At 36.0% G+C, this 27,367-nt stretch overlaps 1 long non-coding RNA gene across 1 annotated transcript; it reads right to left on the reverse strand.

The window, feature by feature from the left end:
- LOC145162530 (uncharacterized) lies at window positions 1–26,677 on the reverse strand. The gene is made up of 4 exons (XR_013739161.1): window positions 26,488–26,677; window positions 26,312–26,351; window positions 26,115–26,216; window positions 1–162 (listed from the first exon to the last, which is right to left on the reverse strand). It is a non-coding gene; the product is annotated as an uncharacterized LOC145162530 (long non-coding RNA).
- Window positions 26,678–27,367: the final 690 nt, after the last annotated feature.

Here is a 27,367-nt window from a genome sequence, read left to right on the forward strand (position 1 = left end):
TAAACAAACAACAACATCATCCATTGCATTAATAATATAATTTTAATACAAGTGTGTTCTGTCAAGTTAAATAGACACCAAAATATGAATCAAAATAAAAGATGAGTCTTGAACGAGCTCCATCTTCTCAAAACCTGGCATCGGTACCTGTCTACTGGCGACCTGAGGATACAAGTTATTTTGAAAGAGAGTATCAGCTTTAAAGCTGGTGAGATCATAAGTATATTAGTGTATGTATTTGTATGAAAGTATTTGTAAGTAAGTGATGTGTGAATTTGTAAAAAGGTTTGAATCTCCTAGAAAACCCTATGTTTCCTACTAAAAGTAGCCTTCTACAAAGGCATCTAGTATCTGTGTGTGTATCTTGTAAGAGTATGTATTTTCTGAAATTTGACTATCATTAACCAAAAATATAGTTTCTACATTACTGTTTATTGTGTGAAGATCACAAAGTGAATGCAATGAGAAAATGAAATAGTATTGTAGTATTGTATTAAGTAACTACTGCTATACTAACTACCTTAAACCAATTTGTATTTAAAGTACCATGTGATCGGCCTGTATCCTGCTACCGACTATAGAACGCGACGATGTAAAACGTCGGAAGAAATGACGTTTGGCACCCGTAGACTTGCAAGTCCCACTGTAGCGAGCAGCAAGGTGTAGGATAGTCAATCCAGTATAGATCTACACGCAAACTCATACGCTCCCCACTTAAGGAGATTCTGGATACAAAAACGGTCATGACAGGTAGTGCCATGCCCCGTTACGTGGCTCACATAACTGAAATAGTATTCTTGTATATGTATTGAATGTACTAGCTGTATTGTGTGTTCTCTCTCTGTCTAGTATGTATGTATGTTCTCTCTGTATGGTATTGTATGTTCTCTCTCTGTCTAGCATGTATGTTTTCTTGTAAAATGTATAGTATGTACTAGCTGTATTGTAATGTATAGACTCATGTATGAACTGACTCATTGTATGTTCCATTGTTCTAGTAATAGTATTAGTAACTTCCTAAACTACGCCTATTGTAGCTTACTAGTAAGGTGATTTGTATGTATGAACATATCTGTATACCTTTGCTACCCAAAGGTATTGAATAGAAAGAAGGAACTTTTATATCTATATACATATACATAATATATAACTAGGATTCAAACAACCTTCGGACAAATAACCGATACCCTAAGTCCACAACCAAATGAGGAACAGGAGGTAAGGTGAGTTATCAGTCCTAAGTCCTTTCAATCCTACTTATATAACTATATCTATAAAGATATACATTTAACAGAATATAAGTGCAAAAGAAATTGAATAAAAGTATTTGACATGTAAAAGAGTTTGATAAAAGTATTTGACATGTAAAAGAGCTTGATAAAACAGTTTGAAAAGTAGTTTGTTTGATAACACAGTTTGAAAGTAAGAAATCTACTTGTTTGGTAGTTATTAATCACATGTGATTGATATAATAACTATAAAAGATCAACTTGTATCCCCCCCCCCCATAAAATCATTTAAAAGATTGATTAAGGGGTATGAACTCACCTGTAGTGAGTGGTTTGGATGAACGGATAGTATAGGATGCTAAGTGTCAAGTGAAGACGTGAACACACACAAGGATCCTAGTTAACATATAATAACACATATATGTATCCAATTAGTCATTAAACAACTAATTAACCAAGTTAAGACATCCTAGGACATGTAAAACACTTGATTTAAGTGTTATAAGTACTAAGGATTGAATCTAAGGGTTGTAGGTCTTGGCTATTGAGTTTGGGGTCCAAGGGTAAACTCTTTTGGAGTTTACGGTTTTGGGACCAACTCTCATTGAGTTTACGGTCGTAAACCCATGAGTTTACGGCCGTAAACTCATGGTACTTTTACCATTTTGTGTTTTGAAGCTTTAAAGGTCATAAGAAGCATTCCTACTTCATGTTTAAGCCTTAGGAAGTGATTAGGGCACCATTTCACTCCTTTGTGGAGTTTACGGTCCTTGGACCATTTCTCCTTGGGTTTACGGACGTAAACCCAAATGGTTTATGGTCTTTTTGATGTTTTAAGTCCTAAGCACATCAAGGATGGTATCTAGACTAGTATCCAAGGCTTGGTAAGAGACTAGGGCACACTTTGGCCCCTTCATTAGGGTTTACGGTCCAAGAACATCTTGGACCGTAAACACCTTTGATCTTGTGTTTCCCTATGTTTTCTAGATGATTAAGAAGTGTAGCAAGTCTTATAACACACTAGGGTAAGATTACTTACTATGTAGAAGCTTGAAAAGGTGTTAAAAGTCCAAGAACACTAGTGTGTGTTCTTGGTGTTCTTGGTGAAACTTGAAGATCTACACATATGGAATGATTTCACGGATGGAATCATGTAAGATCACTAGATTAAGTAATATATCAACTTATTAGGGTAAGAAACACTTACAAAGTTGAAGATCAAGAAGGAAAATCAGATGATACTTGAGAGGATTTGAGTTTTGGATCTTGAAAATGTGAAAAAGTGGTAAATATGACTAAGTGTCATATTTATACCCCCTTAGGGTTTACGGCCGTAAACACCTTGTTTAGGCAGTAAACTCCAAACTCTTGGAGTTTTAGGACATTATTGTTGCACAATAAACCCTAGGGCATCCTCTCTCCTGTTATCTCCTGAAGTACTAGGCTTTAGAACACTCAAACTGACTCTACACAGCTCAAAAGTTAGCAGAAACTGTTCTGACTTCTATTGAAGTGAATGGTTGTACAAAATAGAAATTTTGGGTTGTCACACATAGAAATTCGTCTTCATTTGATTAGGGACATAGTTCAAAAGGGAAAAGTGGAATTGTTCTATATTTCATCCATAAATTAGCTAGCTGACATCTCCACCAAGACATTGGATGAAAAGAGTTTGAACAAATTAATTGTTCATATTGGCATGCTTTCTATGGTTTAATTGTTAATTAACTTCTTTTTGATCTTATGAATAACCCCAAAAAACAAACAAGTGCTTCTTTTATTATGAATGCAAAATCTTACATTTAGTATTTACATGTATTTTCTTTCAAACCTATCTAAGATTTATCTGCATCTTATTTGTAAGGACTGAAAATGTCTTGAAGGATCTCAATGCTCTTGGTATTGAGAAAAAGAGTGGCATCGTGTCCTTTTCTTCTTAAGGATACCTTATTTCTCATCCATTCACTGTTATGGATGCAAAGAGAAACCATCAAAGCAGTAAGTCTTAGCTTCATCTACGGATTCATAATCCAATAAAACCTCGTATTCCCTCATTTTGATCTTGAAGACACAACGGTTTTATGGATTCAAGTCAGTTAACTTGTTGGTTACAAAGACTAAACTCTACTTCTATCTTGCTCCTGATGAATCTTAGAATCCATCTATGACGCTTCAATAATAAAAGACTTCATCACTTGTGATATATTGTGAGTTGTTTAATGATGTACTTACCATTGTTTGTTCTCTTTTATAGATAAAATTTCAAGTGGAATATATCTTGGAAAATGGAAGTGCATTAATGACCATTCAATTCCAAAGATTTGATGGATCAAGTCTTCATCACCTTTCTGAAAAAGCTGCATATTTTTTCTGTTAAAACTATTTTCTTGTTTGACTAATTCTTTTTTTATATTCTTATAGTGTTTATTCTTTTGTACCATTTTAAAACGAATCTGACGGTGGTCGTTTTGAGCCTAGTATGAAACTTTTGACACATCATCGTCTCTACAAACATGTTGTTGTATGTGAAAAAATCTCTCTAAGTTTCTCATCAGCGAGACCATCTGCTTAGAACATTGAGTCACCCTCTCATGTTGATTGTCTAGCATTGTCTAAACTCTCAAAGTTAGATAGCCTAGTACAAATAAAATTATTGATAAAATGGCTAGGGTGTTTATTATTTTTAAATTAAATCATCTTTATGTGACTATGTCCCTAGAAGCATGCTTGTCGTATGTAGCAAGTCTCATGTTCTGCTGAAACATTAAACATAACTCAATGGCTTACCCTGATTACATAGTCATCAGAGTAAGAGATACATGTCAGGTCCTTAAATGAAACAGGGTTCTTCATGTCCCTGGCCTCCTAGTTTGAGGTAGACATGGTACTATTATGAATTAACGGTGAATCTATGATTTTAGTTTGTAACTTACTCTATGATACGGAAGTTTGAGCCACTTCTTGTTGATGAGTTAAACTGTTAATGATTCACGCTGATTTCACCTCGGCGTGACTGAAATAATCCATTCTCTCATTTATCTTCTTAACAGAGCTTGATGATTCACTGTGTAAAACCACACACTGATAAAAGTTTGAAAGTATGTGCGGATGGGTACATCATTGTCCGTGATATATCACACGCACCTATCCAGTCTTACCATTTTTTTATAATAAAAGAGATTTATGATTCAGCGTATGAAACCACACGCTGATGAGATCTCGAAATGTTATGTCAGTGAATGGTAGTTTAAACCCACGCTATCAGGAGATTTTACAATCTTACTAGACCACAAGTTGAAACTCTATTCTGCTCGAAGTTAGTTGTTGATGTCAAAAAGGGGAGATAATATTGGTAAAACTGAAAATCTCGCCGAAGAAAGAAATCTCACTACTAGAAAAGCACATTCTATGGGGGAGTCGAGTCAAGATGATGTCAACGTTCTCAGCTCAACTCAAGCATTCATAAATGTTTGATGAGTCATTCACCTTCTCAGGGGGAGCATTTGTTAGAACTACAAGAATCAAAACTTCATTATTATTTTTAGTGGGAGCACAAGCCAAAAGACTTCTGCATTCCGCTTATATATCAGAAGACATTTAGTTTTGACATCATAAGATAGGGGGAGATTGTAAGGTAACACCTTATAATCTGATGAGTCAAACACATGACTCACTGATCTATCAGCGTCAGCTTATATAAGTCAACAGCGCCAACGTCTCAAGTTCAATAGTGTCACCTTATAGTATAGTTGTCCAATTGTAATCTTTTGTATATTAGGCATTTATTATAGATAAATATAGAATAGATATCAGATTCGTAATCTTTGTGATAAGGATCTAATCATTAGTATAGATTAGATGCAATCCCTTTAATCAAGGGATATACATGTATAGATTAGTATATATACAACATTAGGGAAAACCCTAATGTTGTGAGGTTAGTAATCGTGGCTTTGTGTCAATCGTATTTGTGACAAACCCCTCTTCTTGGTGAAGAAAAAACCTCTTTTCTTAGTGAAAGGAACAATTTGGAGAAATCCTGTGTTATTTACTCTCTATTGATTATTTTGCTTAGATTAGTTTTACTTTTCTTATTCATACTTGAAGTGTATCCGATCAAACACAAACCTTCAACAATGCTTATGAAGTTCGGTATTCTGAACTCCAATCAACAATCAGAGGTCTACGCAGAGCAGTCACGACAAGAAAACACATGATGAAATCAAACTAGTCACCAAAAATATTAAAGACCACATCAAAAACCCAAACCTGATGACCACTAATGACTTAAGCTTACAAATATTGAGCAGGTTTTCACCAAACCTACCAACAACTTGAAGAAGTTAAAGCTCAGTTTGAGGAGAAGGGGGTGCCCTCTTCCTCAAAAGGGGGAAAGACTCCAACAGTCGAATTCAGCTCCCAGACCAAAAGCTCAAAATATCATTCACCATAAAGACATCAAACTCCTCCAAAAGACAAAACTCCACCGTAATCTCCTCCAAAATCTTTGCCAAAGGAAGTAGCTCCAACTCCAATCTAATCTCTACCGAAGACCTCTCCAATCAAAGAAACAGATCCGGAGCCCTCTATGTCATCGGACAAAACACATGACTCTCCCATTACCAAGTAGAACAAGGATGACTGGAGAGCAGCTAAAATGGTTGAATACATCTGTCAAACTCAGGAATTTGATATTAGAACGGACAAAACATTATTTCATTATTGGGTGAATCCTACATGAAGACTTCTTGATTCAGACTACGTCCCTCATATGACGTATGCTAAGCCTCCCACCAATGGTTTTTGGGATGTTCCTTTGCCCCCAAACACAAAGTACCTTCCAGTCTTTGAATCGTTTGATCCTCGCATCCCTGATGAACGCAGACTTCCCATGGAGTTTGAGAGACTAAGTGCTTTTCATCACGAGCATGGAAATAAAATCAAAGAAATATGCTCAAATGATGCTCCCGAAACAGTCAAAATGTTCAAGTCTCGATCATTCAAAAACACAACCTTCTATGAGTACACTCTCTCTCGCTTTAGGAATGAATACCACCGCACTGAAGCAGATTTCGTCTTCATAAACTTTGAAGAATCTTCACAATTGCAAGGGTATTCAAGAACAAGATTGAAAAGCATCACAACATGAAACCACGATATGCTAGAGCCTATGATTTTCTCAAAGCCCTAGTATGTAGACTGAGAAAACGTGTCATGTCGTGGCAGGTTCGTGTCGTATCAAAATATTAAACGGTCTGAGAGGGATCGGCCCTAACCCAACCCATTTAATTATCATGTCGTGTCATGTCAACATGTTTATTTTTGTGTCGTGTTTAGGGTTATGATTTAGACCTTATAAATATGTTGTGTCATATCAAATTGAAAGAATTAAAGGTTGGAAAGTAGGAGATGGGGAGGTGATAAAGAAAAAGTGAAACATTAGAGTTAGGAGGTGGAATGACAAAATCATAGTAAGTTTAGAAAGCAAAATGGAAATAGTTAGAGTTGGGAGCAAAGAGGATAAGTGGTGAGGAAGAGTAAAATTAAATTACTTTGAAAGTTTGAATTTTTATTTTAGTTCTTGAGTTTGGCGTACTACAAGTCTATACTATATAATATATTTATAAAAATATGAAATTTATATATATATATATATATATATATATATATATATATAATTAAACGGGTCATATTCGATTCATCTTCGAGTTGAAAGTCTTGACCCTTGCCTTACCCGTTTAATTATCATGACGTGTCGTGTCAACCCTTTACTTAAAAGTGTCAAAATCTCTTACCCAAACCCGCTAATTTCGTGTCGGGTTGTCATGTCATTTCATGTTTTGCCAGCTCTACTAGTATGTGACTTCGCGAAGATTGATGCAGAAATTTACCCTATCCTTGCAGAGAAGATGAATTTTTCTCCAATTGAACATGCCCCATTCATTACTGAAGGAATTTAGGATCTCAGCATCGGTGTCACAAGCTTTCCTAACCTTGGCATCATCTTCAACCTCTCCAAAAACAGCAAAAAAAACACTTCCTTCCAGCCACTACGTTTCATAGATGCTCAAAGAATCAACTAGAAGACACCATCACGTATATTGAAAAATCCAAGTTCACCACTAACAAAGTAAAATTTGAAATAATCAGAAGAATCAAATGGATTTTTGAATTCAGAAGGTTTTGGTGGCTACTAATTAAGTTTCTCAAACTTAATCAATGAAAAGGATAATTGTGAAGAGGATAATTCTGAGGTCACTTAATGTAACACCCAGAATCAGAAAGACCAAGAAAGGAAAGAAAAGCCCTAAGTCGAAAGAGTCAACTCGTCGAGCCCAAGGAAGAACTCGACGAGTCGGAGCGGGCTCTGTGTGGAAGATTAAGTGACCGACTCGACGAGTCGGCTAGTGGACTCGGCGAGTCTGGTCTGGGTCGGGAAACCCTAATTCCGGGACTTGGTACCCTATTTAAGCATCTCATTCTCTTCCCTAGGGTTCATTTGCGGCCCCTATAGTCCAGAACTCAAAACCCTAGCCCTCCATTGGTGAGCTTGAGTGATTCCTTCTTGATTTTGAGTGTTTTGGTGTAGTCTTGGAAGTGTAGAAGAGAAGGAAAGAGAGAAGGTGCAAAGGAGAAGAAGGAGATCCAGAAGCTAGCTTCCATTTGCTACTTCATTTGGTAATAAAGCCTCTACCTTGTTCATTTTCCTAGTAGATCTTCATATAAGCTTGTTTTGCCAATGTTGGGACATTTCAAGGTCCAAACTCAAGATTGGAGCTCCCTTAGGGTAGTGAGCTATAGATCTGGACATCATTGAGCCCCAGGAGCTCAAAGTAGCTACCTTTATGCAAAGCAAGGCCTTGTTCCAAACCCTAGGTTCCCATTTCTAGCTTATTTTTGTGTTTTAGCTTCATACCTCTATACATGTACGTAAAGTTGGCAACTTTACGTGTTATATCGGCCCTAGAAGCTCAGATCTTTGATTTGGATGCACTGGAATCGATTAGAATTAACTGTTTAGTGAGGACATGCATAGGACTCGACGAGTTGTTCTTGGACTCGGCGAGTCGGAGCGCAAACCCTCCTGATTTCTCCGATTTTAGAGTTGTGAGTTGAATCAGCGAGTGGAAGAGGACTCAGTGAGTTAGAACAAGGATCTGGAAGTAGAGGGACTCGGCGAGTCTACGTCCCGACTCGGCGAGTCGAGTCGCGAGTTAGAGAAGTGTGAGTCCGGGAACTCGGCGAGTTCATAGTAGGACTCGGCGAGTAGAGTCAACCAGGAAGTTGACTTTGACCAGGAAGTTGACTTTGACTAGGGGTAAAATAGTCATTTTACCCTGAGATTAGTTATCAGTATTTGATTTAGTGTTTATGGGATTTGTAGCCGGGGAGTTCCGGAGCAGTAGTCAGACAGTCTCAGATTTAGCACCTCAGCAGCCAGCGTTACGAGGTGAGTTTCCTTCCAGTAGGAACGGGTCTACGGCCACAATGCTGGCCCGTTTAAGTTAGCAGTAGTTCCGGACTTCGGTCCGATGCAGTAGTTCAGTGTGCTTGATGTCTTTGTGATTCAAGCATGTCTTCGTGTTATGTGTTCCGGACTTCGGTCTGATGCAGTATGCAGTATATGTGTTTATGCTAGTAGTTATGATTATGCTATGATATGTTCAGTCAGTTCCGGACTTCGGTCCGATGCAGAGGGCAAGGCCCTGGTTAGTTCCGGACTACGGTCTGATGCAGAGGGCAAGGCCCTGTTTAGTTCCAGACTTCGGTCCGTTGCAGTTTCCGGACTTCGGTCTGATGCAGAGGGCAAGGCCCTGGTTAGTTCCGGACTTCGGTCCGATGCAGTTCCGGACTTCGGTCCGATGCAGTGGGCAAGGCCCAGTAGTTGCTTTATATGTTATTGTATGGTATGTGGTAGTTTGGGGGAGCTCACTAAGCTTTGTGCTTACAGTTTCAGTTTTTGGTTTCAGGTACTTCCGCTAGTAAGGGGAAGAGCTCGGGATGATGGCATGGCACACACCACAGCTTCAGTTTATCCTGGGAATTTTATTCGGATATTTTGATATGTTTTGACATCAGTTGATTTGATAAATTTATTATGACATTTTGAGACGCATGATCCATGGATTTATCTTTTAATATTTTATATTATGGTTTAGCAAAGTTTTCAAACGAAAATTTTTGGGTTGTATTTTTGGGATGTTACAAGTTGGTATCAGAGCCTTGGTTTGAGGGATTGAGGCACACTCTCGGGTGTGATTGGACTCAAACTAAGGAAATGGTAAAAAGATTTTCAAAAGAAAATGTTTTCAAAGGAATTTTTGAAAAAGAAAACTTAAAAAGAAAAGAGTTTTTGAAAAAGAGAAAAAGGGTGTGGTGCATGCGATCAGCCGAGCTCAAGTAAGTACTCCCGAATTACCCATACAAGTTTATATTATGATTATCAGTTTCAGTAGAACAGCATGCTAGAATAGGACTAAGGATCTAGGAGGATGCCTTATGTGCCTGCTATATGTGTTTCAGCTTTATTAGAATTACCTGCTAGTATTGAGTAGACAGTAGTAGGATAGCCTGTTTAGGTTATGCCTGATAGTATGAGCTTAACCTTGTATGCTATTACAGTTTCTTGTTATGAGGATAGAATTGCTTGAGTAGTTTCCTGTGTCTGAATGCTGGTTGCTTTGTGCTTTGTGGGACTCTAAGTGATGGGAGTTAGCCATTAGGTGAATACGTCACGTCACATGTGATCAGGATTGAATAATCTCAGAGTACTGGATTTGGCCCTATTGCGCAGCTCTCGTTTGAGTCTAACCGTTGTAGGGATGAGTCTTTCACTCGAAGGATTATCTGAGCCTCGTCACATGTGATGGTATTCAGGTGATGACTAACTGGCATTACAAGGAGGCCTTCAGCAGTTGAGGACTGGTTTGGGTAGAGTCAGAGATTTCCCTAGGGAAAGCCTAGGATGAGAGTAGCAGAGATCAGCAGCAGTAGAAGGGACTTGGTTGAGTTAAGGTAACTCTTGAGGAAAGTACGGATAGATGTGGAAGGTAGTATGGGCCCGTACTACTGAAAGCAGAGGATCCGTACTCGATTCAAGAGGGGACAAGACGAAACCAGGGAAATTGTAGAGTATGTGTGAGATCCCTCAGCAGCGATGAGTATTCTGACAGTTATTGTGATATGTTTTCAGCATGGTGACGTTGTGCGAGATACCAGTTGGCAGTTCAGGTGCCGGGGAGGGATCTGGCTCTGGCTCTGGGGTCGGGCAGCTTGATGGTCGGATGAGAGAGTTTATTTCAGCAGAAATTATGCGCAACATCATTGATCAGACTCCTGTGATCTTCGGTTCGGTCAAGGAGGCCGTTGTGGAGCTTTTGGATAGCCGCCTCGGGGCCTTTCAGGCCGATATTATAGCAGAGCAGGTGGGGACTCATCTGGAGCCCGAAGCTTGTGGACCTCTGGGATCCTTCTGGAAGGAGGATCCTACCCCTAGCTTTTGTAGCTTGGGGTCAAAAGTGAATGGTACACCATGTTTTCAGGGAAGTCAATTACAGGATTGGATTGCTGTAGAGGTTTCGCGGGCCCTCCGCGAAGAGTTACCAGACACCATTGGGCGAGTCACCGATAGAGTGGTCGCCGGGATTGAAAGGCGGACCTCAGCTATCCAGGCGATGGGTGAAATGGTCACTGTGACCCGGGAACGGGAGATTGGTTCAGATAGTCAGCTAAGGAAGAGGAAGCGGTCTTCCGGTCTAGTTCGGCAAGATGGGCAGGTGGACACTGTCGTAGTTTGTGTCAGGGACCCGCAGGGTCGAGATGGTTGAACGAGGAAGGAGGGAGCATGGGATGACGTGCGTAGCAAGTCTAAGTGAAGCAGATGCGGATGGAAGGGTCATAGACGCCAAGAATGCACAATAGAAGTAGAGTTATGCCATCGTTGCCATCAGCCTGGTCATGTCAGGGCAAATTTCCCCGCTCAGCGGATGTGGCAGCCTCCGTATCATCGCAGGCCTCGGAAGGAAGGAGGATTCGGGGGTTCTTTAGAGCAGGTTGCGGGTATGAATCTTCCTCTCTCTATCAGCTTATGTTATGATTTTATTGTTATGGTTCTGCATCAGTAAGGATAATGATATTTCGGAATTTTGTGGCCTACTTGTGATGGAGTTATATGCCAATTGCATACCGAGAATTATTAGCGGATAGCGAAAGATCATATCCCAAATCGCGGGATTGGGAGAGTACAGCGTCATCTTGGTTTATTCCAAGACTGAGGAGCAGCACGAGAAGCACCTGAGGGAGGTGCTAGAGACTTTAAGGAAGGAGAGACTTTTTGCAGGGTACTCCAAATGTGAGTTCTGGTTGCGCGAGGTGCAATTTCTTGGGCACCTTGTCAATCAGAAGGGTATTCTAGTCGTTCCGGCCAAGATGGAGGTCGTGATGCGGTGGGAGATTCTGAGGTCTTCAATTGAGATTCGGAGTTTCCTGGGTCTAGCGGGTTATTACTGTAGATTTATTCGGGTTCGTGAAAGTGGTGTGATCTTTTGGACTGACGAGTATTGAAACACTAGCAATGGTAAACGTGGTTTTCAGCAGATTGGGCATAGAATGGTAAGAAGGATCGAGAATCCTTCCAGTATTGTGTGTCGTAAGGCGTTAGTTAAATCAAAGTGGGGGAGAATCATCCAAGGATTCAGAAGTAGGAGCAGTTTTGAGACTAGGATAAGTTTTGCATCCTTGTCTGAAAGGAAGATAGTCTATGTGGTTGTATGGTTCGAGGAGAATGGGAGATGGAAGTTCGGAAAAACTTGCCAAGGATGAGATCGAGTTCTTGGAATGTTTGCTAGCAAGCCTTAGGGAATCAAGTTGGGGATTCCAGACAGGACATGAGTTTATTTGAGTGCGGGTCAAGGGCGTGTCGATCCAGTATTAGAGTGTTGTAAGTCTGCGGGTGTAGCCGTAGCATTCACTAGCAGCCAGACAGTATTAGAGTGTTGTAAGTCTGCGGGTGTAGCCGTAGCATTCACTAGCAGCCAGACAGTATTAGAGTGTTGTAAGTTTGCGGGTGTAGCCGTAGCATTCACTAGCAGCCAGATAGTGTTAGAGTTCTGTAAGTCTGCGGGTGTATCCGTAGCAATCACTAGGTTGGTAGATATCGTGAGTGCGTTGTTAAGACGCAGAAGGAACAGTAGTACCCACCAGTTCGGGTGTAGCAGTGAGGAAATGGAAATCCACGGATTGGATTTCGGAATTACCTAGACGGATTAGACCTGGTTAAGCCAGTGATAAGACTATAGAAGCGCCATTATAGTTATGAGAGCAAGGAAGCAGGGGTCTGCTTAAGGTCATTCATGACATGAGGCTACCAATGGCCATGTAGCAATCACTTTTAGCCTTGGGTTTGGTGACGTCAGGATTCAACGTATGGACTCGATCAGTTGGATCATAAAGTTATTAGAGCCTCAGGGACATGGTAACTAGTAGTAACTAGTTCTAGAGAAGGAATTCGTTCAGAAGACGTGTGAGGCGACTAAGTGGGAGTCCTTTGGCTCCGCAGCCGGGTCGGAACCCGGTATTTCGGATGACTGACGAATGAATTGAGACCAGGAGGGTCTCGGTATATTTTGGAAAGCAGCCATGTAACAGCATGCGGTATCAGGCAGTTCAGTGTTTCAGGCAGTTCAGTGTTTCAGGCAGTTTTGGGTCTCCAGCAGTAATGGTATTTTGGGATTTTATGTGCAGTTAGAGTCACAGATAGTTTGGGTTATGGTAAGTCACTTACAACACGATTATCTGAGTTATGGTCAAGTATAAGTGAATCGCAGGGATAAGTGAATCTGTGAATTTTGTTGCTCTAGTGGGAACTTGGAGTAGTTAGCATGTAAGGAATGGTAAGGAATGAACTCGAGGATGAAATCTAACTTAAATGGCTAGAGTAATGGATAGCGTGAAAGGTATGTCCTTCGCAGTGGCAGGGGAGGTGGTTAGTTATGGGGAGTTGCCTTGGGAAAGCCAGAAAACGCGCAAGGAAAAGGGGGTGAGCCCCTAGGATGTTCAGCATAAGTACTCGGGAAGTACCAGATAGATGGTCAGTTGGGTAAGATGTGTTCTCAGGATTGTTGGAGATTAGAGTGCACTCAAGGTGATAAGCTACAAGAACTAGTTTTAGCTGGAATGACCGGGCAGAAGGCCATTGAAGGCGGTTCCCTGAGGGTTGGACTGAGCAGATAAAGTGTGCATCGTACAGGAAGGTTTTGACCAGATTGGAGGACGGTTGGCCGTGGTGGACTTCGAGGACGAAGTCTAGTTTAAGTGGGGGAGAGTTGTAACACCCAGAATCAGAAAGACCAAGAAAGGAAAGAAAAGCCCTAAGTCGAAAGAGTCAACTCGTGGAGCCCAAGGAAGAACTCAACGAGTCGGAGCGGGCTCCGTGTGGAAGATTAAGTGACCGACTCGACGATTCGGCTAGTGGACTCGGTGAGTCTGGTCGGGGTCGGGAAACCCTAATTCCGGGACTTGGTACCTTATTTAAACATCTCATTCTCTTCCCTAGGGTTCATTTGCGGCCCCTATAGTCCAGAACTCAAAACCCTAGCCCTCCATTTGTGAGCTTGAGTGATTCCTTCTTGATTTTGAGTGTTTTGGTGTATTCTTGAAGTGTAGAAGAGAAGGAAAGAGAGAAGGTGCAAAGGAGAAGAAGGAGATCCAGAAGCTAGCTTCCATTTGCTACTTCATCTGGTAATAAAGCCTCTACCTTGTTCATTTTCCTAGTAGATCTTCATATAAGCTTGTTTTGCCACTTTTGGGACATTTCAAGGTCCAAACTCGAGATTGGAGCTCCCTTAGGGTAGTGAGCTATAGATCTGGACATCATTGAGCCCCAGGAGCTCAAAGTAGCTACCTTTATGCAAAGCAAGGCCTTGTTCCAAACCCTAGGTTCCCATTTCTAGCTTATTTTGGTGTTTTAGCTTCATACCTCTATGCATGTACGTAAAGTTGGCAACTTTACGTGTTATATCGGCCCTAGAAGCTCAGATCTATGATTTGGATGCACTGGAATCGATTAGAATCAACTGTTTAGTGAGGACATGCATAGGACTCGACGAGTTGTTCTTAGACTCGGCGAGTCGGAGCGCAAACCCTCCTGATTTCTCCGATTTTAGAGTTGTGAGTTGAATCAGCGAGTGGAAGAGGACTCAGTGAGTTAGAATAAGGATCTGGAAGTAGAGGGACTCGGCGAGTCAAGTCGTGAGTTAGAGAAGTGTGAGTCCAGGAACTCGGCGAGTTCATAGTAGGACTCGGCGAGTAGAATCAACCAGGAAGTTGACTTTGACCAGGGGTAAAATAGTCATTTTACTGTGAGATTAGTTATCAGTATTTGATTTAGTGTTTATAGGATTTGTAGCCGGGGAGTTCCGGAGCAGTAGTCAGACAGTCTCAGATTTAGCACCTCAGCAGCCAGCGTTACGAGGTGAGTTTCCTTCCAGTAGGAACGGGTCTACGGCCACAATGCCGGCCCGTTTAAGTTAGCAGTAGTTCCGGACTTCGGTCCGATGCAGTAGTTCAGTGTGCTTGATGTCTTTGTGATTCAAGCATGTCTTCGTGTTATGTGTTCCGGACTTCGGTCTGATGTAGTATGCAGTATATGTGTTTATGCTACTAGTTATGATTATGCTATGATATGTTCAGTCAGTTCCGGACTTCGGTCCGATGCAGAGGGTAAGGCCCTGGTTAGTTCCGGACTACGGTCCGATGCAGTTTCCGGACTACGGTCTGATGCAGAGGGCAAGGCCCTGGTTAGTTCCGGACTTCGGTCTGTTGCAGTTTCCGTACTTCGGTCTGATGCAGAGGGCAAGGCCCTGGTTAGTTCCGGACTTCGGTGCGATGCAGTGGGCAAGGCCCAGTAGTTGCTTTATATGTTATTGTATGGTATGTGGTAGTTTGGGGGAGCTCACTAAGCTTTGTGCTTACAGTTTCAGTTTTTGGTTTCAGGTACTTCCGCTAGTAAGGGGAAGAGCTCGGGATGATGGCATGGCACACACCACAGCTTTAGTTTATCTTAGGAATTTTATTCGGATATTTTGATATGTTTTGACATCAGTTGATTTGATAAATTTATTATGACATTTTGAGACGCATGATCCATGGATTTATCTTTTAATATTTGATATTATGGTTTAGTAAAGTTTTCAAACGAAAATTTTTGGGTTGTATTTTTGGGATGTTACACTTAAAGGGAAATTGTTGTTGCATTAAAGTGACCCTCAGCATATATGAAGATTATTGGAAACGAAGACCTAATTGTGGAGTTGCGAAGAGTTCAAAGAGAGAAGTGGTATCGAAGAGGTGCTAATCTAAAAGACTTGACTGCAAACCTGAATACCGAAGATAAGGAGATGCGATGAGTTTACGCCTTTTCTCTTTTGTGGATACCGCAATGTCAGTAAAGTAATGATCACCTTTCTGATGATTGTGTGATGAGTTGGTATTTCCAGTCCAAGCATGGGAGCATGGACGTCTTAGTCAAGATTACTTTAAATTATCTTATTTAGGGACTTATACTATTACATCATATAAATAGACAGTCTTGTAAAACTTAGAAAGTGTGTCTGATCTTCATTTTCCTTGTAATCTATTCAAGTGAAATATAAATCTCCTTATATTTTATATCTTTATGTTCTTCATTTTTCATACTTTGTTGTTTGCCATATAATATCTGGTGTTTGAATGTAAACCAAGTTATGATTCAACAAGTATCGTTCTTACTTGCTTATATTTAGTGAAGTATATTGTGACTATGTTTCCTTTTTAATTTCCGCTACTTATTATTGTTGAGTTTCACAAGATCCTCGATATTAACTTACATTCCGCACTATAATCTCATTTTCATTTTAAGTTCTTCTCTCAACAAACATGCTACTAATAAGAAAACGAAAAGTACAATGTTATAAATGGAAGAGTTTCAAAGAAAAATGTTTTGTTAAGAATATAAATTCTGATGCTTCAATGATGTGAAAAAAAAATGAAAGTAAAATGCTAAAAATGGGTTGATTTTCAAAATGAAATATGCTAATAATAAATATATTTAAAAAAACAACGCTATAACTAGTAGATTTTCAAAGAAAATTGATTTGATATGGAAAAAAAATTTGGACATTTCTAAGATAAAGATGTGACAGAAAGAAAACTAAAAGTATAAGGCTTAAAATGGGTTGATTTTTGAAAATTCAAAGTGCTAATAATAAGAAATTTTGAAAGTAGAAAACTAAAAATGGGTTGATTTTTTAAAATATAGTGTGCAAATAATAAGGTAACTCAAAGTAGAAAGCTAAAAATGGGTTGATAGTTTAAAATTCAATATACTAGTATTAAGAAAATTGTAAGTACAATGCTATATTTGGTATATTTTCAAAGAAAAAAATTTTGTTAAGGAAAAAAGAAGTTGGATGTTTCAATGAGCTGAAAGAAAGAAAACTTAAAGTAGAACACTAAAAATGAGTTAATTTTTGAAAATTCAAAGTGCTAATAATAAGAAAACGGAAGCTAATATGTTAAAAATGGGTTGATTTTGAAAATGCAATGTGCTAGTAATAAGGAAATTGTAAAAAGACAATGCTATAATTGGTATATTTTCAAAAGACAATGCTTTGATATGAAAAAAAGTTAGATGTTTCAATGATGTGACATAGAAACTAAAAGTAGAATGGTAAAAATGGGTTGGATTTTTGAAATCAATGTGCAAATAATAGAAAGACTCGTAGAAGAATGATAAAAATGGGTTGATTTATTAAAATGAAATATACTAATATCAAGAAAACTGAAAGTACAACGTTATAATTGGTAGATTTTCAAAGAAAAATGTTTTTTAAGAAAAAAAGTCATGTGTTTCAATTATGTAACCGAAAGAAAACTAAAAGTAAAATGCTAAAAAAATATTAATATTTTAAAATGCATGCAATGTGCTGATTATAAGAAACCTCAGAGAAGAATGCTAAATTTGTGTTGATTTTTGAAAGGCAATATGCTAGTAATAAGAAAACTTTATGTACAATTCTTAATTCATAGATTTTCATAGAAAATTCATTTTAAGAGAGAAAAAATACGATGTTTCAACGATGAGATAGAAAGAAAAAATACGATGTTTCAACGATGAGATAGAAAGAAAATTGAATGTAGAATGCTAATAATGGATCAATTTTTTAAAATACAATATGCTAGTAATATGAAAACTCAAAGTAAAATCCGCAAAATGGGTTGAGTTTTGAAAATGAAATGTGCAAACTCAAAGTAGAATGCTAAAAATTGGTTATTTTTTTAAAATGCAATGAGATAATAATACAAAAAAAAAAAAAAAAAAAAAAAAAAAAAAAAAAAAAAAACTCAAAGGAGAATGCTAAAAATTGGTTATATTTGAAAATGCAATGTGGTAATAATAAGAAAATTAAAGTAGAATGGTAAAAATTGGTTGATTTTTGAAAACTCAAAGTGCTAAAAATAAGAAAACCGAAAATATAATTATAAATATGCGTTGATTTTTTAAAATGCAATGTGCTAATTAATAATAAGAAACTCAAAGTAAAATGCTAAAAATAGGTTGATTTTTAATATAAAATATGCTAGTAATAAGAAAACTCTAAGTACAATGCTATAAATTATAGACTTTCAAAGAAAAATGAATTGTTAAGAAAAAAAGGTTGTTTCAATGTTTTCATTTTGGTCAAAAATTAATTAAATAACTTTGCAATCAGATTAGTAAGTCTGATGTCATGTATAATTCGAAAACTTTAAGGAAGAAAATTGTAAATTACTTAAGAACTTAAAATATGTTGAAGATCTTAAAATATGTTTAAGATCGTGAATGTGGTCAAGATTTGAAAAATAAAACAGTAATTTTGATATTTGTTGTATAGAATACGAATAAAAAAATGATTAAAATATTAATTTAATTGACGATATAAATATGTATATGTCCAAAAATTGGGACAAAAATAGTGTTAAAATTGTCAAACAATAAAGAATGTTAAAAAAAGGTTTTAAGATGTTCAAAAAGGTCAAGATATTAAAGAGTATCTTAAGGTTGTTAATAAGCAATCAAGGTATATGCAACTAAGTAAATGTTCAGGAAAACGTGTATATGTATTAAAATAAATCAAAGAAATAAAAATGATCGCAAGGACACGAAGATATACGAGGAAAGCCTTTAATCCATTAGGATCTTCGGCATAAAACCTCGGGAGGTAACAATGTTACACTGCCTTAGAATTTTTATTACTGAAAAATAAAATTACAAGTGCAAGCTGATCAGGAATAAGTTGATTCGTTGTTTTTCAGCTTGTCTTTATATACAAAGATAAGATAACATACTATGTTAAAAATATGGGATCTTCCCCAAATTTTCCTTGATCGGGTTTTTCGGGAAGACTAAACGTCTTTTCTTATTGGCCTCATGCTTTGTGAGATAAGCCTTTAGTCATGTATTAAATAATACAAGAAATACAATGACGATCCCAAGATGTTGGCTTGTTCAAGATCTTGGTTCATTCAAGATATTAATGTAAGATCAATATGTTAGGCATAATAAAAGAAAGTTATAAATATCACACATACCAATCATAGCATTGTACTTACAGTTTTCATATTAATAGCATATTTCATTTTCAAAAATCAGACTACTTTTAAGCATTCTACTTTGAGTATTTTTATTTCTAGCATATTGCATTTTAAAATTTTAACCAATCGTTAGCATTCTTTCATTTTTCTTTCTGTCACATCATCGACACATCCAACTTTTTGTTTCTTAACAAAACATTTTACTTTGATAGTCTACCAATTATAACTAACATGACAATTAATGACACGAAACGACAAAAAAAAACACCACACGAAATCCGAATTTGTGTTCATGTTCAAACTTCAACACGAACTTGACACGATTTCACATTATTCTATCGTGTTTTCGTGTTTGTCGTGTTATGTATGATTAAGTATTAATTAAATAAGCTAATTGTTATTTTATGTTATCTTTGTCGTGTCGTTTCGTGATTGTCGTTTTTTAATCGGTTCGATTTTGTGTTAGTAAAAAACACAACGTGTCGTGTCGTGTTCGTGTTACATAAAACTTTTCCATGTAAGACAAAACACGAAACGGTTGTCATATTTGTCACCCCTAATTATAACAAAGTTTTCTCATTTATTAGCATTTGATATGAAATTGACACGATTTCGCATTTGTATGTCATGTTTTTCGTGTTTGTCGTGTTATTTATAATTAAGTATTGATTAAATAAACTATTTGTTATTTTATGTTATCTTGGTCGTGTCGTGTCGTGTTTGTCGTTTTTTGATTGATTTGTTCTCGCGTTAAATTAAAAAACACGACATCGTGTCGTGTTTTATGTTAACGTGTTATGTGAGACAAAAAAACGACACGATTGGCCGATTTGTCACCCCTAATTATAACAAAGTTTTCTTATTTATTAGAATTCGACACAAAATTAACATGATTTGTTTGTCGTGTTTTTTCTGTTTTCGTGTTTGTCATGTTATGTATGATTAAGTATTAATTAAATAAACTAATTATTATTTTATGTTATCTTTGTCGTGACGTGTCGTGTTTGTTGGTTTTTAATAGGTTTGTTTTCGTGTTAATTAAAAAAACACGACATCGTGTCGTGTTATGTTCGTCTTACATAAAACATTGTCATGTCATATCATGTCAGACAAAAACACGACACGGTTGCTAATTTGTCACCCTTAATTGTAACAAAGTTTTTTATTACTATATTGCATTTTAAAAAAATCAACCCATTTTTAGCATGAGTGTTCTTAATATTACTATATTTTATTTTCATAAATCAACAGATTTTAAGCATTCTAGTTACACTTTTCTTATTAATAACATATTGTATTTTCAAAATTCAACCTACTTTTAGCATTCTAATTTTAGTTTTCTTTTTGTAACATCATTTAAACATCAACGTTTTTCTTAATAAAACATTTTTCATTGAAAATCTATGGATTGCATTTTCAAAAGTCAATTTTTTTATTACTAGTAGATTGCATTTTTAAAAATCAATCCATTTTTAGCATTTTACTTAGAGTTTTCTTATTATTGCATTTTCAAAAATCAACCCAATTTTAATATTTTACTTTCAGATTTTTTCTGACAAATCATTGAAACATCCAACTTTTTTCATATCAAAGCATTTTTCTTAAAAAATCTACCAACTATAGATAGAGTTGTAAAACTCGGACAACTCAGTGGCGGGTTATTGAGACTCGACCCTATATCGAATCAAGTTCAACCGGTTCAACCTACTTGGCAAAAAACATCGGAAAATTCTTAAACTCATTAAAACTCTGTCAAACTCAGTCCAAATAGGTCAAAATCAGACTAACTCGGAACAGGTTAACCATAAAAACCGAGCAACTCAATGAAACCAGACAGTTTAAAGAATCCAGACGGTTCAATGTAACATGTCAACTCAATGGAAAATCATGCATGTATTGCCTTTCCAACCGATGAACCACCACCTCAAGCCCTGTTTGGACACAACTTCTCTGATCAACGCCATAGGCCGGGAATCTCATTCACTTGTCTACTTTGTTGCCCACAAACCACTAATGGTTCAGTAGGATTACTAAACTGGAGCTTCCATGAACTCATTAGAAGTGGAGAAATCTATAAAACTAATACACGATAACAAAGTAATCGAGTATTAGGTTTAATTTTATTGGTATTTCACGAAATGGTAAGTTTTTTATCTAACTAACGAAAAATGGATGAAACTTCCCATAATGGGCGCCAACTATCGCTTCCAGTTTTACGATAAGGAATCCATAGATGTCGGCACCCAACTACTACTTCTTGGCAGAGATGTAACGGGCCATGCGACTTATATACATTAACAAATTCATGGTCGTTAGGTCGGAAAATGAACGAACCCAGATGTTTTATTCAGGTCTACAAGTCTCGGCCAGACAACAATCTTTGAAGGTGTTAATCAAACAGGAGAGATTATGGATGTGGTGGAGCTTTACGACAGCAATTCGGGGAATTAGGAGATGCTTCGGAACATGATTAGACCAAGAAAAACGCATTCTGGGGTGGGGTTTATATGGATGAAAAGTTTTATTTAAATGGAAGGGCAAGGAATGGAAGGAAGTTATTGACATGTGGTGAAAGAGTATGATTTGGATGCGAAAAGTGGACGGAAATACACAACATGTCTCCGGTGGATGCTAATGTTGGTTGTAGTGCACCACCGTTGGTGGCGATGGTAGGTAATGAGTTATATGTTTCTCATTGGGATGAAATGGAATTGAAAAGGTATGATAAACAGAGGAAGAAATGAGAGGTTATAGGGCGGTTGTCGGAAAGGACATAGTCGTTAATGGGTGGGGGTGGCATTTACAGGATGTAGGAATCGTATTAATTTTATTGGTGGACCTCAGAAAAATGATAATAGTGTTTGTGGAAATATATTCTAAGACTCTGAGTAAAGGGATTCCGTTTACTCGAAATCTAGTACTATTACACTATTATCATTTCTTCAAGTCCACCAATAAAAATAATACGATTCCTACATCCTGTAAATGCCACCCCCGCCCATTAACGACTATGTCCTTTCCGACAACCGCCGTATAACCTCTCATTTATTCCTCTTTTTATCATACCTTTTCAATTCCATTTCATCCCAATGAGAAACATATAACTCATTACCTACCACCGCCACCAACGGTGGTGCACTACAACCAACATTAGCATCCACCGGAGACATGCATGTTGGGTATTTCCGTCCACTTTTTCGCATCCAAATCATACTCTTTCACCACATGTCAAAGACTTCCTTCCATTCCCTGCCCTTCTATTTAAATAAAACTTTTCATCCATATAAACCCCACCCCAAAATGTGTTTTTCTTGATTTAATCATGCTCGGAAGCATCTCTCAATTCCCCAAGCTACTATCGTAAAGCTCCATCGTATTCACGATCTCTCCTGTTTGATTAACGTTGCCTACAAAGATTGTTGTATGGCAGAGACTTGTAGACCCGAATAAACATCTGGTTTCGTTCATTTTTTGACCTAACAACCATGAATTTTTTAATGTATATATAAGTCGCATGGGCCGTTACATATCTGCCAAGAAGTAGTAGTTGGGTGTCGACAGCCATGGATTCCTTATCGTAAAACTGGAAGCGATAGTCGGCGTCGATTATGGGTAGTTCCATCCATTTTTTGTTAGTTGGCCCAAAAGCTTCCCATATTCGCAAAATACCAATAAAAGTAAACCTAATACTCAATTACTTTATAATCGTGTATTAGTTTATAGATTTCTCCACTTCTTATGAGTTCATGGAAGCTCCAGTTTTGTGATACTATGTAACCATATGTGGTTTGTGGGCAATGGAGTAGACAGATGATTGAGATTCCCTGCTTATGGCGGTGATCCGAGAAGTTGTGTCCAGGGCTCAAGGTGGTGGTTAACCGGTTGGAAAGGCAAAAGATACGCGGTTTTGTACAGAGTTGACAAGTTCCATTGAGCCTACTAGTTTCATTAAACCGCCTGGTTTTATTGAGTCGCTCGGTTTTTGTGGTTAACCCACTCCGAGTTGGTCCGATTTTGACCCATTTGGACTGAGTTTGACTAATTTTTAATGATTTTAAACATTTTCTGATTTTTTTTACCAATTAGGCTGAACTGGTAGAGGGCCGAGTCTAAGTAACCCATAGTCGAGTACTCGGCCGACTTTTCCATATAGCTGGTAGATTTTCAAATAAAAATGCTTTTATATGAAAAAAAAAGTTGGATGTTTTAATGATTTGACAAAAAGAAAAAGGCTAAATGTAGAATGTTAAAATTGGGTTTATTTTTAAATGCAATTTGTTAATAATAAGAAAATTTTAAGTAAAATGCTAAAAATTTGTTAATTTTTGAAAATGCGATATAATAGTAATAAAAAATTGTAACTACAATGTTATAATCCATAGATTTTCAATGAAAATTGTTTTATTAAGAAAAGAAGTTGATGTTTCATGATGTGACAGAAAGAAAATTGAAAGTAGAATAAATTTGAATTTTGAAAATGAAATATGTTATTAATAAGAAAACTCAAAGTAGAATGCTTAAAATGAGTTGATTTTTGAAAATGAAATGTGCTAATATGAAGAAAACTTATGCTAAAAATGAGTTGATTTTTTAAAATGCAATACGCTTTTATTAAGAAAACTAGAAATACAATGTTATAATTGGTAGACTTTCAAGTAAAATGTGTTGTTAAGAAAAAAAAAAGTTGGATGTTTCAGTGATGTGACAGAAAAATGAAAGAACGCTAAAAATTGGTTGGTTCTTGAAAGTGCAATATGCTAGTAATAAAAATACTTGAAGTATAATGCTTAAAAAGTAGTCGATTTTTGAAAATAAAATGTGTTGTTAATAAGAAAACTGTAAGTACAATGCTGTAATTGGTAGTTTTAAAAAAATGATGTGTTAAGAAAAAAGAAATTTGTTAATAAAAAGAAAAATCAAAATAGAATGCTAAAATATGGTTAACTTTTTAAAACTCATTGTGTTAATAATAACAAAACTAAAGTAGAATGTTAAAAATGGTTGATTTTTGAAAATTTAAATTGCTAAAAATAAGGAAATTGAAAGTAAAAAGCTAAAATGGGTTAATTTTTGAAAATACAATTTGCTATTAATAAGAAAACTATAATTAAAATGCTATAATTCGTAATTTTTCAAAGAAAAATGTTTTGTTAAGAAAAAAAAAAGTTGGATGTTTCAATAACGTGAAAGAAAGAAACTGAAAGTGGAACGCTAAAAATAGGTTGAATTTTGAAAATGCAATAGCCTATTAATAAGAAAATTGTAAGCATAATGCTATAATTGGTAGATATTCAAAGAAAATTGTATTCTCATGAACAAAAAAGTTGGATATTTCAATGATTTAACAGAAAGAAAAATGAATGTATAATGCTAAACAGGGTTGATTTTTGAAAATTTTAATGTGCTAATAATAAGAAAAACTAAAGTAGAATGCTTAAAATGAGTTGTCTTTTGAAAATGAAATATGCAAATATTAGGAAAACTAAAAGTAGAACACTACAAATGGGTTGATTTTTGAAAATTCAATATGCTAGTAAAAAATAAAAGTTGGATGTTTCAATGATCTGATAGGAAAAAAATGAATGTGGAATGCTAAAAATGTGTTATTTTTTAAAATGCAATGTGCTAATAATAAGAAAACTCAAAGTAAAATTATTTTGAAAATAAAATGTGATAATAATAATTAAACTCAAAGTAGATTGTTTTTTTTTTAAAATGCAATATGCTAGTGATGATATTAAGAAAACTAGGATGAGTTTTTAAAAATGTCATGTGTTGATATTAAGAGGACACGAAGTAGAATGCTAAAAATGGGTTAATTTTTTAAAACGAAATGTGCTAATTTTAAGAAAACTCAAAGTAGCTTGCTAAATAAGTTCATTTTTGAAATAGCAATATGCTAGTAATAAAAAAAATTGTAAGTATAATGCAATAAATGGTAGATTTTCAAAGGAAAATGGGTTGTTAAGGAAAAAAAGTTGGATGGTTCGATAATGTGACAGAAAGAAAACTCAAAGTAGAATGCTAAAAATGGGTTGATTTTTGAAAATGCAATGTGATAATATGAAATTTGCAAGTATAATACTATACTTGGTAGATTTTCAAAGAAAAATAGGTTGTTACAATATGATATATGAAATTGACAATTTATAAAGTTCTTCGGTACATGGGATGTTCACGATCCATGGGAACACCATTGATTTTAAGGCATACGTACCCAAAGTTGATTATATTACCATTGACAATCTCCTTTACATAGAGGTTTGTAAAATTTGACTATATGATAACTGTATATAGTGTTAATGGTAATCATGTTATAATTATTGTCATTTTGTATAAGCCTCTAAAGCAACTTATCTTTGGACATTCATTATGTGAAACAAAAAAAAACTACTTAAATTGATTGAAAAAGGAAATATTTTGAGTAAATTACACAAATGGTCCCTTTGGTTTAGGGTAATTTGCGCTTTTAGCTCCTAACTTATTTTTGAACTCGAAAGGTCCCTACTGTTTGCTTTTGTTACACGATTGGTCCATGTCTTCCCTAAAAAGACTATTTTGCCCTTGATTTTTTAATTTATTTAAATAAACACACCCCCAACCCCACCCCCCTCACATTACCTTACCTACTCCACAATTTTTTCCTATTTAAATAATAGTCTTTTTAGGTAAGACAGGACCAAGCGCGTAACAAAAACAAACAATAAGGACTTTCCGAGTTAAAAAAAAATAAGTTAGGGACCAAACGCGTAAATTACCCCAAACCATAGGAACCATTCATGTAATTTACTCTATAAGGATATATGCGGTCTCAAGCATTCCTCTAAAAGAATAGGTAAAGGTAAAAACAAAACTAAAGGGGTGTTTGAGATTTCTTTTTAAACTAAAAAGTCCTTTTTAGAAAATGACTTTTTGATTTATGTCGTTTTCTAAAAGAAACTTTTAAAATGTGTTTATATGAACTTTTGAGGATGCAAAGAGAAAAAAGTCAAAAGTTACAAAAAATCACAAATTTGTGACTTCTTAAACACCTTTTTTTTCTTCTTTTCAAAAAGTTAATTTAAAAGAACTTTTCAAGTTACCAAACAACTTTTTAAACTTTTGGCTTTTTGAAAAAGCCAGAAGTCCAAAAAGTCATTTGAAAAGGAATCCCAAACACCCTCTAAACAGTGATTAAAAATAAATAAACAAATAAATAAACATTAAAGTTGAGACATTTAAGCTTGATGAAGGTGGAGACCATTCATTAATCCAAAGAAAATAAGGAAAACTTACAAAGCATTCGTCTCAATGAATCAGCTTGAGCCCTAGCTCACTTGATCCACGGCTTTTCAATATGATAGGTTCTCATCATTAATGACTTCCTTAAGAACAAACCTGTAAATCAAGCAACAAATCCATTATTTCCTTGTTCCTAGATTGTCGAGAGAGAGAGAGAGAGAGATGAAATCAAACTCCATGAAGAAGCTTACTATTTTTATCAAGATCATTTACATCAGCAAAATCATGAAACTGTTTTAAGAGACGTGTAACGGGGTGATATATATATATATATATATATATATATATATATATATATATATATATATATATATATATATATATATATATAGAGAGAGAGAGAGATGTGTGATTTGGGGTTTCTGACCGTTGAACGGTGGATGGTGATTACAACGTAACGGTGGTCCCGTTTTCTTCCCCCTGACGCCTCAACCCGCAGCCTTGTGTTGTCAAAGTGAGGAAGGATGAGATGTTGGTGCAACATTGATGTGTAGTTAAGTTAGAGAGAAAGAGAGACGGAATGTAGGTGGAAATGGAGGATGCCTTTTTCAACCATACGGTCAGAACTCTTTTCAATTCATACAAGCAACACTGTTTTTGAAGTGACCTTAATAGTAATACAATATTTGGTATAATAATAAATGTTGTTTTTATAATTATAACAAAAAAAAATCTTCGATAAAATATTAACATTTCGAGATAATTTACGATTTAATTTAAAATTTTATTTTTTAAAACAAAAAAATCTAGATTATCTAATTTTATACAATAATCTATCATTATATGTTGAAAAAAAATAAGGGTTAATTTGGCAAAAAAAAATAGGAATAAAACCGTAAACTGACCGAAAATATTTGGATTCTAACCGAAAATTTCTCATTATAATAATACAAAAGGACCCGGTAGGCTAAATAAAAACAAGAAATGATACATAATTTTTAATCTTTCAAAACTTATAAAATATTAAAAAAAATCATAAAATGTTTCTAGTCTCTAAAAACATCACCGATGTATTAGGAGATAGGAGATTGTTAGCAAAAAAATCTTTTCTATAAATATCATAAGATATATTTAAGTTTTCAATTAATATAAAATCAACTACCACCAAAGGAAACAAAACTGAAAAGGAAAAAACTCAAAAAAAAAATCAAAAATTACATTTTTTGGATCGTCAGACTCTCTTGTCACCTTCAACCTTTCTATGCCCCTGCCAATCGTCAGTCCCCTACTTTGACATCTGTTTCTTG

This window comes from Lactuca virosa, chromosome 3 (assembly GCF_052849685.1).
Source record: "Lactuca virosa cultivar CGN04683 chromosome 3, Lactuca_virosa_CGN04683_v6, whole genome shotgun sequence".
Classification (NCBI taxonomy): Eukaryota; Viridiplantae; Streptophyta; class Magnoliopsida; order Asterales; family Asteraceae; genus Lactuca; species Lactuca virosa.